Raw genomic sequence first — 16,052 nt, 5'->3', positions numbered from 1 at the left:
ACCTGATTTTTGCAAATGAGAGAACTCAAGCAAAGAAAAAGATGTGACTTTCAAGTCATATAACTTAAACTCTGTTTGGCCTATTACCTCGAATCCTTTGTTCATCCCTGTAATATGAAGATACTATTTCCTTTTTATTTTCTTGGTTTGTATTCTCATAAAAGCAGGAAGAACCAACGTTCATTTGGCATAAACTTAAATGCCTTTGCAGTCTGAGTATCTTCACAGTAGGCTCCAGATATGCTTTATGGTTAGACTTTGAAAGATGACATCATTTATTATAAATAATCATTTATATTGAGTTTTAAACACAGAAGATAATTGCTTCAGCAGGTTATCAATAGTCCATTAAGAGAGGAACTGATAGTTGAAGAAGCAATACCACAAATGGGAAATCCAACTTAGATTCAGTCACTTTAAGCAGCAGATACCTGCCTCTCCCAATTTTTCTCAGTGGCAAGATCTCCAGATGAGTTCTCTCACAATGAGAATGAAAAAGCCTTCTGAAGTTTCAGATAGCTTACATTTATTGAGCATTTACTATGTGACAGATGCTGTATTAAGTGCCTTGTAGGTATCATTTCATTCTCATCCTTAGTCTGTGTGTTATGTACTGTTATCAACTTCCAGTTTTTGAGAATGAAATAGTTTTAATAGAGTTGTCATATGCCTAGTAAATGGAAAAGTCAGAGATTGTGCTTAGGTCCAGTGGCCTGTAAAGCATATTTTCCTGATATGGCTTTTGGGTAGTTAGAGTTTACTATATGTATTGTGTCCTTTGTTAAGCTGAAAAGACAAAGTAAGAGACTAATGAGAGAAATTGGGTATGGAAGGAAATCAGCTAGATCCATTTTTTTGGCACTCTTAAACTTCTGGAATATATTAAATATTTACAATATGTCAGGTTTTCTTCACACTATCAGTAAATATCTTTCTCTTAAATGTACAGTTCAGTGAGCTTGATAAATGTATACACATGCATGTATCCAAGGGAGAAATTGAGAGGTTTTTCTGGGACAGCAGGAGATTCGGAACTCAATCTGATCAAAGGTAAGAATGTGGTTTTGAAGAAAGTCGGGAAGAAGCTAGGCCAGGGGTTTAAATATTGAAAAGTGATGGGAGGAATACCAAACAACTAAGATATTTGATATTGTGTATGGATATAGAATTGGATAAATCAGTACAGTTCAAACCTTTCTACTTTAAGACTGACGGGGGGTATACCACTTAGAATTGAGTGTGTGTTCACTTGATGAACTGATGGAAGACACAGATCTGTTTTTAATTACTGTGAAATCAAAGTATGGTGATTTTTTTCTTCCTCTTTTCTCCTAAAGCAGCTCTGAACAATTTATAAACTCCTCATATTTGCCCATCTTTTCTTCTCTCTTGTAAATGACGTAATTGAGGAGGTCAAGAATCCAAGTCTAGTTCCTTGCTCTTGGGCAGAAATCTATTTAAACTATGCATTTCATCTTTACAAATTCTTTGGGTTGAAGTTTGTTAGGGTTTTAACAGGAGGATGATGACTAACTCACCCAGAGGCCATAGGACAAAGTCAGAATGAATGGGGTTCCTGCTTTAGGAAATATTGCCAACTAAAAGTATTTTGCCAGCATTTTATCACTGACCACTTCTTCCATACGGTTTTATATACTTGAAAGGTATTCTAAATGATATTTAGAAAACATTTTAAATGATACTCAGGAGTACAAACAGGTTATTTTATCATAGGTGTTTATAAAATAAAATTGTGAGATTCTAGCCCTTCACCTGTATTTCAAGGTTAGCAAAGAAGTGGGTCTATAAACAGTTGGATTAGGTTAGACCCTCTTCTATTTATATCTTGATTACCATCTTATTTTCAAAAAGACTAACAAGGTAATGATTTCATATACTTAAACCTATTTTGAAATTAGAAGTTGAGTAATTTAATGGAGATGCTTAATGTAAGAAATTGTAATGGAGGTAAATGACCACAAATTGATTGGGTTATAGAGATTTTCATATTGAGCAGAAATTGAAGATCAACTTTTAAGGAGTGAGTAGTATGTTATTGCAGTAGCACAAAAGTATTACAGAAGTATACTTAATTTCCTCCCCTTCTATTCTGTGTGGATCATGAAGGAAAACAAATATTTCTGAAAATTTTGTAAACAGAACTTCAGCTTCAGTTGAGAAATACCTTCCTCTTAAATATGGAGTGTAAAACACATATTTTTAAAACATGAATTTTTCTACCTTTGACTTGCATTAAATTTTCAAAAATAACTTTGCATTTACCTTCTGACCTTTTAATTTTAGTTTATTTCCTGAGTGTAATTGGATGGACTTACCAACTTTAAGGCACCATTCATATTCTTTTAGTAAAGTTGTAACCATGGTGAAAGACCAAATCTTTCCTATTTTGAAAAAAGGCTTGCATTTACTGTCATTTATGTAGTTTTTCAGTATATCATTTTGGTTTTTTACTAACTTAGCATTGTTAGTGAACATAATTTGCTGCTATTTCACTTATTTATGTACTGTTTCTCCCCGGGAACCTACAAATTTATAGTTATATGTGCACAGAACCATGTGTACTCATAATGTGATAAAAGTCACTTTTAATCTGATATTGATTTAACATAGTATTTTGCTCTTCACAGTATAAATAGCCTTCATGCATTAATTCTTCAGAAACCTATGAACGAATCATCTGAACAATCTTTCCTTGGGCTCTTTGTATAGTTCTTCAAAGCATAATTATTTTAAATATATGATAGCATTGTGATGTTTGCATTGGTAGTGATTATTTTATTTCATATTGCCAGTCCCACACCTGGGAGAAAGGGATATTCATTGTAGGGATTTTTGAAAAATATTTGAAAAGTAATGGAAAGGTAGAGCTTGGGTTTGCACTTTTTTTTTTTTTAATGACAAAACTCTTTCAGGTGTTTGCCTTCCATTGCTTCAACAAAGACCATCAAATCACCATGCTGCTGGGCGCCTGGGTGGCTCAGTCAGTTAAGCATCTGCCTTTGGCTCGGGTCATAATCCTGGAGTCCCAGGATAGAGTCCCACATCGGGCTCCCTGCTCTGCAGGGAGTCTGCTTCTCCCTCTGCCCTTCACCCCACTTTCTCTCACTCTCTCTCTCAAATAAATAAATAAAATCCTTTAAAGAAAAATCACAATGCTGCTTTGTATCAAATCACCATGTCATCCTTGCTACATGGGTATGGACTTCTATTTGAACTTCAAATGAATACCTCTGAATGTCAGCATCTTTTTCTTTTTTATGGTCTCTAATACTAGGGGCCAATTGCTATGAATACCCACTACTATTTTAAAAGCTGTAGTTTGACTATGGTACTCTTCCTTGTTTTTAAAATTTAATCTTCTCTCTCTCTTCATTCCAAGTTGTACTTTGTTAGTATTTAAGTATGGGGTTTTTTGGGGGGAGGGGGCAGGGGTCCAGAATAAGAGTATAACATTTTTAAAGCACGTAGCAGGGGCTCCTGGGTGGCTCAGTTGTTAAGCGTCTGCCTTCGGCTCAGGTCATGATCCCAGGGTCCTGGGATCAAGCCCTACATCGGGCTCTCTGCTCAGTGGGAAGCCTGCTTCTCTCTCTCCCACTCCCCCTGTTTTGTGTTCCCTCTCTCGCTGTCTCTCTCTCTGTCAAATAAATAAAAATCTTAAAAAATAAATAATGCATGTAGCGGGGGGGCCTCTTTTGGGGTAGAATTTACATACAGTGAAATAAATGGATTTTTTGGGGGGGAGAGGGAGAGAGAATCTTTTTTTTAAGATTTATTTTATTTATTTTTTAGAGAGAGAAAGAGGGTGCAAGGGGCACCTGGGTGGCTCAGTCGTTAGTGGTCTGCCTTCGGCTCAGGTCATGATCCCAGGGTCCTGGGATCGAGCCCCGCATTGGGCTCCCTGCTACGTGGGGAGCCTGCTTCTCCCTCTCCCACTCCCCCTACTTGTGTTCCCCCTCCCACTGTGTCTCTCTCTGTCAAATAAATAAATAAAAATCTTTAAAAAAAAAAAAAGAAGAGAGGGTGCGAGCCAGGCCAGAGGGGCAAAGGGAGAGGGAGAAAGAGAATCCCAAGCAGACTCCCCACTGAGCATGGAGCTCGACTCGGGGCCCAGTCCCAGGACCCCAAGATCATGACCTGAGCCAAAATCAAGAGTCGGAATCCCAACTGACTGAACTGCCCAGGTACCCCGGGAGAGAGAGAATCTTAAGCAGGCTGCATGCCCAATGTGGAGCCCGATGCAGGGCTCGATCTCACAACCCTGAGATTATGACCTGAGCTGAAATCCAGAGTCCAGTGCTTAACCAACTAAGCCACCCAGGTGCCCCAAATGGATCTTAAATGTACAGTTCAGTGAGCTTGATAAATGTATACACACCCATATAATCAATACTTCAATCAGGATAAAAACATTTCTCTCATGCCATGTTATGAATACAGTGGAGTGCTTCCGGAATCAAACACATATTTTTCAAGCTGCTGGGAATGTTGGTGGACAACTCTCAACCAAAGAGAGTTTTAAGAGTTGCCTTCTACTGAAGGGGGCTATCTTGATCTTGTAACACCTACTTTCTGGGGGCTGCGTATACCCAATGACTGGTCAATGCAGTGGTAGGGTAGGGGGAAAGGCATAAAGATCTTGGTCCACTTGCTGTAATTTGGGACAGTTTCTAAGGCCCATCCAAGTTTGAGAACTCCCCATGTGATGGCCTAAGGCATTTGTTGCTGTTGTATCACAATTCAACTTCTTCCTGTACCCACTTGTGCTTCCTTCAACTCATCATAGGCATTGAACATGAGAGCACTTCCCAGTGGACTTCTTGAACACAAATAATCCATCTAAGAGTCTGTTTCCGGGGAAACCTAACCTGTAGCACCTCAGAAAGTTCTCTCATGGCCCCTTCCAAACAACCCCCCACTTAACAAACAATGATCATTTTTATATTATTCCCTTAGATTAGTTTTGCCACTTTTAGAACATTATGTAACTGGAATCATAATAGTATGTTCTCTTTTGTGTCTGGCTTCTTTGCTAAAAAGATTCATCCAAGTTGTGTATAGCACTTCGTTCTTATTGCTGAATAGCAGTGTTCCATTGAGTTAATAAACCGTCATATATTTATCCATTTAGGTGTCTGCAGTCATTAGAAATGTTTTTAAGTGTTTGGCTATTATTAATAAGGCTGTTAGAAACAGTCTTGGGTAATTCAGTTTGTGAACATAAACGTTTTTATTTCTGCTGGGTAAATATGAAGAGTGGAATCTCTCGGTCGTATATAGAAATATATTTAACTTTCTAAAAAAATTGCTAAAGAGTTTTTCAAAGTCATTTCACTATTTTAGATATCCACGAGCAATGTATGAGAGTTCTAGTTGCTCTACATTCTTTCTAATACTTGAATTCTTATTGATATGTTATATTTAGTTTTTTTTTTTTTTTTAAGATTTTATTTATTTATATGAGAGAGAGAGAGAGAGAGAGAGCACGCATAAGCAGGGGAGGGGCAAAGGGAGAGGGAGAAGCAGGCTCTCCGCTGAGCAGGGAGCCTGATGTGGGGCTCGATCCCAGGACCCTGGGATCATGACCTGAGCCGAAGGCAGACGCTTAACGACTGAGCCACCCAGGCGTCCCTGTTATATTTAGTTTTATCATGTTATTTAATTTTTTTGTGCCTTGGTTCATCCCTTTCTCACTTCTTTTTGTTAATAAAATATTTTTTTGTATTCTGTTTTAATTTCTTGAATAACTTTTTAGCTGTACCTCTTTTAATTATTTTTAAGGGTTGCTCTAGGGATTAAAGTATACACTCATTACATTCTACATGCACTTTATATTTTACCACATCAATATAAAATTAAGAATCGTGAAAAGAATTATTTCATTTACTTTTTTTATTCTTTGTTGTAAAAATATTTTTCTTGTAGAACTTTATTTTTTTTTTTCTCTTAGAACTTTAATGATGTCATTTTATTGTCTCTTGCCTCCATTGTTTTTGATAAGTGGTCAGCTTTTATTTATATCATTTTCCCCTTATGTAACTTGTCTTTCTTCCCTCTGGATGAATTTAAGATTTCTTTCTTTGTCTTTGCATTCAGCCATTTGATGATTGTGTGTACTGTTGAGGTTTGCTTTGTATTTTTCTGCTTAGAGATTACTGAGGTCATTGGGTCTGCATGCAGTCAGTAATGTTTTTCACAGATTTGGGGAAATTTTTGCAGTTTTTCCCTACATGTTTATTCTGCATCATTTTCTCATCTACTTCTCATATTCTGATTACATTTATTTTAGACTATTTAATATTGTTTAACAAGTAGCTAAGGCGCTATTTCTTTTTTCCAATATTTTTCCACTTCATATTCAATAATTTTTTATTGATTTCATTCATTTTCACTTACAGTTTCTTCTTCTGGTTCCAGTTCATTGTTTAGCTTATTCAGTGAATTTTTATTTCAGTTAATACAATTTTAAATTCTAGAATTTCCGTTTACTTTTCCTTTTTTTTTCTTTATATGGAATGCTTCACAAATTTGCGTGTTATCCTTGTGCAGGGGTCATGCTAATCTTCTCTGTATCATTCCAGTTTTAGTATATGTGCTGCCAAAATGAGCATTAGAATTTCCATTTTCAAATACGTTTCCATTTTCTCTGCTGAGAGTGTCTCATCTGTCCATTCATTTTGACCATCTTTTTCTTAAAGTCTTTGAATATATAATAACTGCTTTAAAATCCTTTCTTCCTTATTCCAACATCTGTGATCTCAACGTATGGAGTGTTTTTCCTGAGCTATAGGTCATATTTTTATTTCTCCACACCTGTATTAATTTTTTATTTTATATTAGAAAATTTACAAGATGTGTTATAGAGGTTTTGGTTTCTCTCTGCAGAGTTTTGTTTTTTTGCTCTGGTAAGTAGTTACATTATTGGTCAATTATCTTGAGGCTTGGTTTTCTGCTTTGTTAAAACAGGTTTGTAGAAAGCCCAAATTATTTTTTTTTTTTTTTTTTTTAAAGATTTTATTTATTTATTTGAGAGAGAGAGAATGAGAGACAGAGAGCATGAGAGGGAGGAGGGTCAGAGGGAGAAGCAGACTCCCTGCCGAGCAGGGAGCCCGATGCGGGACTCGATCCAGGGACTCCAGGATCATGACCTGAGCCGAAGGCAGTTGCTTAACCAACTGAGCCACCCAGGCACCCAGAAAGCCCAAATTATTTACCAAGCATCCCTGATTAGTTTCCTCTGTGGTACCAGTAGTTGAAATCTATGGTCAGTTATTTTAGCCTTCTAGGTATTGCTTTCAGTTGGGTTTCTTGTATTGTCCCCTATGTTTATGTTGTTAGGTTGGCCAAGGATTTGAGGGGAGTTTAAATATAAATTTTTGGACCTTCTCCAACCATGGCTTGACTTTATCCTTTTTATGATTCCCCTCCTTACTTTCCAGCCACACTGACATTCCCAAATTCTGTTTTCTGGATTTTTAAACAAAGAAGAGAGTAACTTTCTGCTTGTTCAACCATGATATGCCACGCTGACTATGGAGTGTCTTCATTGGACAAACCATATAGATTTGGATCTTACTCAGTGCATCTGGTTTTGTTTTTTTCACTGATCAGATCCTTTCCAATTTCTGCCTTTTGCTCACTCTTCCTTTCCGTCAAATAGTTTTTAAACATTTTGTCCATAGTTGATAATTATTTTCAATTGAATACCTTAGAAAAATGGTCACTAGAACATTTTGTTGTTTGATAAACTTTTATTTCACCCCATAAGTATCCCTTGTACTACTTCCTAGTCAACTCTACTGTAGAAGCAACCACTGTCTTTATTTTTATCACTGTGATTTTGTTTTGTTTTAGATCAACATATGAATGGAATCTTTTGTATGTGATTTCTTTTACTAAGCATAAGGTTACCGAGATTTATGCATGTTGTTGTGTGTACCCCTAGTCTATATCTTTGTATTGCCAAACAGGATGGCTTTGAATGAATAAACTATAGACCTTTTATTCTTTCTTTCCTTCTTTCTTTCCTTCCTTCCTTCCTTCCTTCCTTCCTTCCTTCTTTTCCTTCTCTCCCCCCCTTTCTTTCTAAAAGATTTTTATTTATTTATTTAGGAGAGAGAGCACAAGTGGAGGGAGGGAGAGGGAGAAGCAGACTGCCGGCTGAGCAGGGAGCCCCACATGGGGCTTGATCCCAGGACTCTGGAATCATGACCTGAGCTGAAGGCAAACGCTTAACTGACTGAGCCACCCAGGTGGTCCCTATTCTTTTTTTTTAAATTGGTGGTCATCTGGATTGTTTCCAGTTTTAGCTATTATGATGCTGTCCTTAATATTAGTGTACAAGTTTCTTTGTGACTGTATGTTTTTCCTCACTCTATCTTGGGAAAATACCTAGGGATAGGTTGTATCATAGGGTATGTGTATTTTTATCTTTGAAGAAACTGCCAGTTTTCTAAAGTATATCATTTTACATGCCCACAGGCAATATGTAAGATTTGGTGTACAGATCTTATTTTTATGTCAAGATTATATTCTGTTATTTAATGGAAGTCATTGTTAGTGTATATTTTAATTGCTGATAAATACTTTGATAAACACTCCTCTATTTTTAAACTAAAAATACTCTGAGGTAAAGATTTCAAAAGTGATGTGATTTATTTACATAGGCAGTGACCAAGTTTTCCAGCTAGTTTTAACAGCCCCAAAGGTGGATGCTATGGTAGGTTTTTAATCTAATTATTCATCTTTATAAGTTGTAGATATTTTCAAATGACTTAAGTTCAATTATTTTTTTATGGATTAGACATTAATTATGAGAGTTCAAAATTTAGAAATCTGTACATGGCACTAATTTTTGCTTATATAGTACTACAATAAATATACATGATTGTGAACAAGAGAGTTTTAGTTCATTCCATTAGAGTACTGTGATAATGTCAGGGGTCTCAGCTGAGTGTCTTCTTAATGTGGTTCCTTTTGTGTTTTGGTCATCAGTTGTGTCCTTTATGAAGGCTCCCTTGCAAATTAGTACTGTTAAGTGAGACTGGGGAGAATCAGTATAAGTAGATAAGTAAAAAGCTATACTGCCATTAGACAACCTGCCCTTATATTAATTTCCAGTGTTATTTTGTGTATAAAAGCTCTTTTTTTTTTAATGGAGCTTGTTCTATGTATTCAGTACTATAGGTGATACAGAATAAGAACTGAATGTGCTCTTAAATTAATAGGAGGCTGCTTGTTAAATGGTGTTCACTTATGAATAATTATAACTTCTGTGCTGTGTGACATAGATTTTTAAGTTCAATAAAAGTATTGAAGAGGACTGAGTAAAAATTAATGAGGTTGGGCAAGTTGTACAGCAGAGGTGGAATTGAAAGTGAGCATTAAACCAATAAGAATTAAATGTAGAGGAGGTAGAAGTGCTAAAAGGAATAATAAGAGCAATGATAGATACTGTGTATTATAGATACGCCTTATGGTTACAGTTGAGAGTTTGAATGGTAAGACACTGAATGACAGGTGCTTGAAGGCGGGGTTACTGTGTCTTGTGCGTCTCTGTATCACCAGTGCCTAGAATCTTCCCTAAACCATGAGTGTGTATGCCATAATAAGAAATTAGTAAGTTTTTTGACCCTTAGGGTTAGAAGGGAAGAGGCCATTGTAACTGGGTTTTCAAAGGCTTTGAGCATAGGAGGGACAAAACCCAGCACAACTGACAGTAAACATTTGTAGAACAGATGATTAAATATTCCATTTCAGGTTGAAGAATTTGGGATTTATTTTCTTGGTAGTGGGGTACTGGAACTGTTTACTTTTTAAATCTGAGGTAATATGTTTTAAAGGGTTGTTTTAGGAAGATTACATGGGCAGGATATTAGAAGCTAGTGAAATGTTATATAATAGTGTTTTAGGAAATTCAGAGAGACTCTAGCAAAAAAAAAAAAGTCTAAGTAGGATATCATGAAATCCCAGGATAAAAAGGAACAGAAAGGCTGCCTCAGGAGATATTCATAAGGAATACTCAGTATAGGGATAGGGAGGGAGAAGAGAAGGGAGAACGAGAGATGGTGCCAGTTTACAAGTCTAGTTGACCTGAACTATTATAGTACTACCTGCAGTATTAGAAATATTAATAATTAGGGTCTAAAGGCATATGAGGAAGAGATGAAGGACATACAGAGAATTTGGTATTAAGATATATGATGGGTTGTAAGTAATGGCAGGAAAACCAAATGAAAGTTTCCAGCAAGAATTTGATGATTTAAGACCCAAAATACAAAACTGAGATTAAGGCTGGGAATGTGCATTGGAAACATCATTTGGAGGGGACAGTCAAAATCATAAAACTGAATTAGTTGTCCAAAGGGTAGAGCATAAAGTGAGAAGAACATGGGATGAAGAGCAGGTATTTTTAGTTTTCACACGGAAGAGGAAGTGATACTATGCAGAAATAGAGGTCCAAAGGTTAATGTCCCCAAATCCCACACAGGCATCGTGGTTAACAGGATTAAATGCCATAGAGTAGAGGTAGGCAAAATATGATTCATGGTCTGTCACCTATTTTTTGTAAATAAAGCTTTATTGGAACACAACCACTCTGTTTGTTTATATTTTATTTATGGCTGCTTTTGTACTACATAATAGGGTTGACTAGTTGGTAAGGAGAGTGTATGGTCCACAAAGCCTAAAATATTTACTGTATGGACATTCACAATAGAAGTTTGCTGACCTCTGATACAGAGATGTAAGAAACAAAGACCAACAGAGGGCCTTTGTATTTTATTTTAGGGATAACCTTTGATGATTTGAAAAAGTTCAGTTTTATCTTATAAACAAACATTTACTTGAGAGCCTTATGTGTGCCTGGCATTTGGATTTGCGGCTGTGATCTAGGAAGAGACTAGATAGTCACAAGAGATTCATTAATGAGTGAGTGAAAAAAATGTAAGGAGGGCAAGTGGTCAATGTAAATTTTTGTTTTGTGAGTCTAGAAAGAAATGAGTCATAGTTTAAAGAATATATGAGGAAGGGATTTTTAAAAATAGGGAAAATATGAAGGAAAAATTTTATGGAATTCTTCTGAGAGGCAGAGTGTGTTGCCATTGCAGGAATTAATGGTCTAAGACTTGAACGCAGGGAGTACACAGGCCTCATTACAGGAAATGAATAGAATTGTTTGTGGAATTAAGTTAAGAATAGTAATTGCTCACACAGCTGTTTTTAAATAGCAAATTGTGTTAGGTAATCAGCAAAAATCCACTAAAATGTACTTGATAGTTATGCAGAAGCTGCTTTATTGGTACTGACTTATGATCCTAATGGGTACTATAAAAACAAACAAATTAAAAACCTATGTATGCAGTTTTCACATTGGTATGCTACTGTATGTTTTTTGTTTAATGTATAAGTACAGTTGTAATGTTTTCATCTTCCTTTCCCCACCACCAAACCCCAATATAATTGTCTTGTTCAAAAAGAGCTGCACCATGAACTTTATGAGCGCACAGAGCAATGAGGTGTGTTCCCATTGAAAGGAGTAGTATCTATTTGATTGCTTCTCTGTTTGTCTTCCTCCCTAGACAAAAATGGAATGTTTAATTGTGTGGTTGGATTTAGGGATACTAATTATTTTCTGTTTTTCTCTGTATTTTGTTGGACTATACTTTGGTTCTTTCTTTTAGATCTGTTTCTAGGACTCCCTTTTAATTTATTTGTTAGCTTTTTAGCAATGCTCTGCTTTTTTTTTTTTTCAGTAGCTTCTCTAAGAATGTTAATACACATCATTAACTTCTCATAGTCTATTTAGAGTTAATATTGGTACCAGTTCACATAAAATGCAGAAATCCTGTGACCTTACAAGTCTGTTTACCCCTACCCCTGCCTTCCTTTATGCTGTATTTTTCATTTGTATTACTTCTAAGTATATTTTAACTCCAATGAGAGAATGTTATGCAGGCACATCTAGGAGATATTGTGGGTTTATTTCCATCCACCACAATAAAGTGAATATTGCAATAAAGTGAGTCAACTTTTCCAGTGCATCTAAAAGTTATTTTTTTACGCTATACTGTAGTCTGTTAAGTATGCAGTAGCATTATGTCTAAAAAAACAATTAAAAAAACCTTAATTTAAAAATACTTTACTGCTAAAAAATGCTAACCATCATCAGAGCTTTCAGGCAAGTTGTCATCTTCTTGCTGGTAGAGGTTCTTGCTTTCATCTTCATGGCTGCAGACTGATCAGGGTGATGGTTGCTGAAGGTTGGGGCAGTTTCTTAAAATGACAGTGAAGTTGGCTGCATCAATTGCCTCCTCCTTTCACAGATGATTTCTTTGTAGCATCTGATGCTGTTTGATAGCACTTTACCCACAGTAAAACTTTAAAAATTGGAGTCTTTCTTTTTAGACCCTGCTATTGTTTTATCAACTAAGTTTTTTGTAATATTCTAACTCCTTTATTGTCATTTCAGCAATCTTTTTTTTTTTTTTTAAGATTTTATTTATTTATCTGACAGATAGAGAGACAGCGAGAGAGGGAACACAAGCAGGAGGAGTGGGAGAGGGAGAAGCAGGCTTCCCGCTGAGCAGGGAGCCCGATGCGGGGCTCGATCCCATGACCCTGGGATCATGACCTGAGCCGAAGGCAGACGCTTAACGACTGAGCCACCCAGGCGCTCCCATTTCAGCAATCTTCACAGCATCTTCACCAGTAGATTCCATCTCAAGAAACCACTTTCTTTGCTCATCCATAAGAAGTAGCTAGCTCCTCATCTGTTAAAATTTTATCATGAGATTACAGCAGTTCAGTCACATCTTCAGAATCCACTTCTAATTCTAGTTCTCTTGCTATTTCCACATCTGCAGTTACCTCCTCTGTTGAAGTCTTGAACTGCTCAAAGTCATTCATGAGGGTTAGAATCAACTTTTTTTTTTTTTTTTGAAGATTTTATTTATTTAATTGACAGAGAGAGACACAGTGAGAGAGGGAACATAAGCAGTGCGAGTGGGGGAGGGAGAAGCAGGCTTCCCGCCCAGCAGGGAACCTGATGTGGGGCTCGATCCCAGGACCCTGGGACCATGACCTGAGCCGAAGGCAGACGCTTAATGACTAAGCCACCCCAGACGCCCCTAGAGTCAACTTCTTCCAAACCCCTGTTCATGTTGATATTTTGACCTCTTCCCATGAATCATGCATGTTCTTAATGACATCTAGGGTGGTGAATCCTTTCCAGAAGGTTTTCAGTTGACTTTGCACAGATCCATCAGAGGAATTGCTATCTGTGGCAGCTCTAGCCTTATGACATATATTTTTTCAATAATAAGACTTGAAAGGCAAAATTACTTCTTGATCCATGGCTGCAGAATGGATGTGGTGGTGAGCAGGCATGAAAACATTTCCATCAGGGCTGTTAGATGACCAGGTGCATCATCAATGAGTGGTAATGTTTTGAAAGGAATCCTTTTTCCCCTAAGCAATAGGTCTGAACAGTGGGCTCAAAATATTCAGTAAACCATGTTATGTTGTAAACAGATAGGCTGTCATCCAGGCTTTGTCATTCCATTTATAGAGCACAGGCAGAGTATATTTAGCATAATTCTTAAGGGCCCTAGGATTTTCATAATGGTAAATGACCATTGGCTTCAACTGAAAGTCACCAGCTGCATTAGCCCCTAACGTAAGAGTCAGCCTGTCCTCTGAAGCTTTGAAGCCAGGCATTGACTTTTCCTCTCCATCTATGAAAGTCCTAGATGGCATCTTTTTCCAAAATAAGGCTATTTCATCTACATTGAAAATCTGTTGTTTATTTTAGCTACCTTTTTTTTTTTAAAAGCCAAAAGAGCCTTTTAATTAAAAGTTACCAAACAGTTTTTGTTGTTCAGAAATAGAAACATTAATTCACCTCTAAGACAAAGTGTTCTCTGTGGCAACAAAAACACACATTCTGTGTATCTACTGTCCTCTTGCATTCTTTTTTTAAGATTTTTTTAATTTAAATTCAATTAATTAACAATGTATTATTGGTTTCGGAGGTAGAGGTCAGTGATGCATCAGTCTTATATAATACCCAGTGCTGTAGCCACCTTTCATAATTATGTTAGCTGGATCTTCTGGATACTTGTTGCAGCATCTGCATCAATACTTGCTGCTTCACCTTGCACTTCTGTGTTGTGGGGATGGCTTCCTTCCTTAAACCTTATGAACCAATCTCTGCTAGCTTCAAACTTCTGCAGCCCCCTAATCTTTCTCAGCCCTCACAGACTTGAAGGGAAAGGCCTTGCTTTGGATTCAGCTTTGGCCTAAGGGAATGTTGCAACTGCTTTGGTCTTCTATCCAGACCACTAAATCTTTATATCAGCAATAAGGGTGTTCTTTCTCATCAGTCATGTATTCACTGGAATAGTACTTGTAATTTCCTTCCAGAACTTTTCCTTTGTATTCATAATTTGGCTGTTTGGCAAGGAGGCCTAGCTTTGGACCTGTCTTGTATTTTGACATGCCTTCCTCACTAAGCTTATTCATTTCTAGCTTTTGATTTAAAGTGAGATATGTGGGACTCTTCTTTCACTCGAACACTTACAGGCCATTTTAGGGTTATTAATTGGCCTAATTTCAATATTGTTGTGTCTCAGGGAACAGGAAGGCCTGCGAAGATGGAGAATGAGGAGAGTAAGAGAGTTAGGGAGTGGTAGGTTGGTGGAGCACTTGGAATACACAAAACATTTATTAAGTTCACCATCATATATGGGTGCAGCGACTCCCCAAAACAAAGTTAAAATAGTAACATTAAAGATCACTGATTACAGATCATCATAATAAATATAATAATAGGGAAAAAGTTTGAAATACTGCAAGAATGCTGTTGGAAAAATGGTGCAAATAGACTTGTTCAATGTAGGGTTGTTGCACACCTTCAGTTTGTAATAAATACAATATCTGTGAAGCACAATAGTATGCCTGTAATTTTTTATATAAATGTTTTAACAAAGTTAAAAGGAAAATAATAGTTTTTTATATTTACTATTTCTGATGCTCTTCTTTCCTTCCTCAGTTTTCAAGTTTCTCTCTGATAACATTTGCTTCAACTTGAAGAACTTATTTTAGTATTTATTGTACTGCAGTTTCTTTTTTTGAAAATGGATTTCACCTCCAGTCTTGAGGGATATTTGTATTTTGGCTGATGCCCCTCCACTCCGCTTACTTTATTTTTTTTAATTTTATTTTTTTTTAAGATTTTATTTATCTGAGAGAGAAAACACGAATGGGGGGACGAGGGAGAGGGAGAAGCAGACTCCCCGCTGAGCAGGGAGCCCGACATGGGGCTCCATCCCAGGACCCTCGGAATCATGACCTGAGCTGCAGGCAGATGCTTAACCAACTGAGCCACCCGGGCTCTCCTCTACTCCCCTTACTTTAAAGATGTGTTTCCACACATATTGACATCCATAGTTTCTGGAGACCAGTCTGCAGTACTTTGAATTGTAGTTTCTCTGTAATATGTCTCTTTTACCACTTTCAACTTTTTCTCTGTATTTTTGGTTGTGAGAAGTTTGTTATGTGTCTAGGTATGGGGTTTTTCACATTTATCCTGTTTAGGCTCACTGAGTGTCTGTAATTGGTAAGTTTATGTCTCTTACCACATTTGTGGAATTTTTGGCCATTATTTTTTTTAACATTTTTTTCCTGTTCTCTTTGTTCTGTCATTATGCCTATGTTAGACTTTTTAACATCTTCCCTTAGGTTTTTTTTGTTCTTTTTTTTTAAGATTTTATTTATTTATTTGAGAGAGAGAGAGAGAGAGCACATGAGAGGGGGGAAGGTCAGAGGGAGAAACAGACTCCCTGCCGAGCAGGGAGCCCGATGTGGGACTCGATCCCGGGACTCCAGGATCATGACCTGAGCCGAAGGCGGTCGCTTAACCAACTGAGCCACCCAGGCACCCCTTCCCTTAGGTTTCTTAAGGGCCTGTTTATTTTTCTTTTAATATTTTTTCTTTTTATCAAATTGAATTATTTCTATTGAGTGGTTATCAAATT

At 36.9% G+C, this 16,052-nt stretch overlaps 1 protein-coding gene and 1 non-coding gene across 7 annotated transcripts in view; one reads left to right on the top strand and one right to left on the bottom strand.

The window, feature by feature from the left end:
- Window positions 1-16,052, top strand: part of TCF12 (transcription factor 12) — a 372,696-nt gene that overhangs the window by 130,389 nt on the left and 226,255 nt on the right. The window lies entirely within an intron of this gene.
- Window positions 6,523-6,629, bottom strand: LOC118545053 (U6 spliceosomal RNA). Its single transcript, XR_004921920.2, has one exon. It is a non-coding gene; the product is annotated as a U6 spliceosomal RNA (small nuclear RNA).

This window comes from Halichoerus grypus, chromosome 8, assembly GCF_964656455.1.
Source record: "Halichoerus grypus chromosome 8, mHalGry1.hap1.1, whole genome shotgun sequence".
NCBI classification, from domain to species: domain Eukaryota; kingdom Metazoa; phylum Chordata; class Mammalia; order Carnivora; family Phocidae; genus Halichoerus; species Halichoerus grypus.
This window is presented reverse-complemented; position numbering and strand designations above follow the sequence as displayed.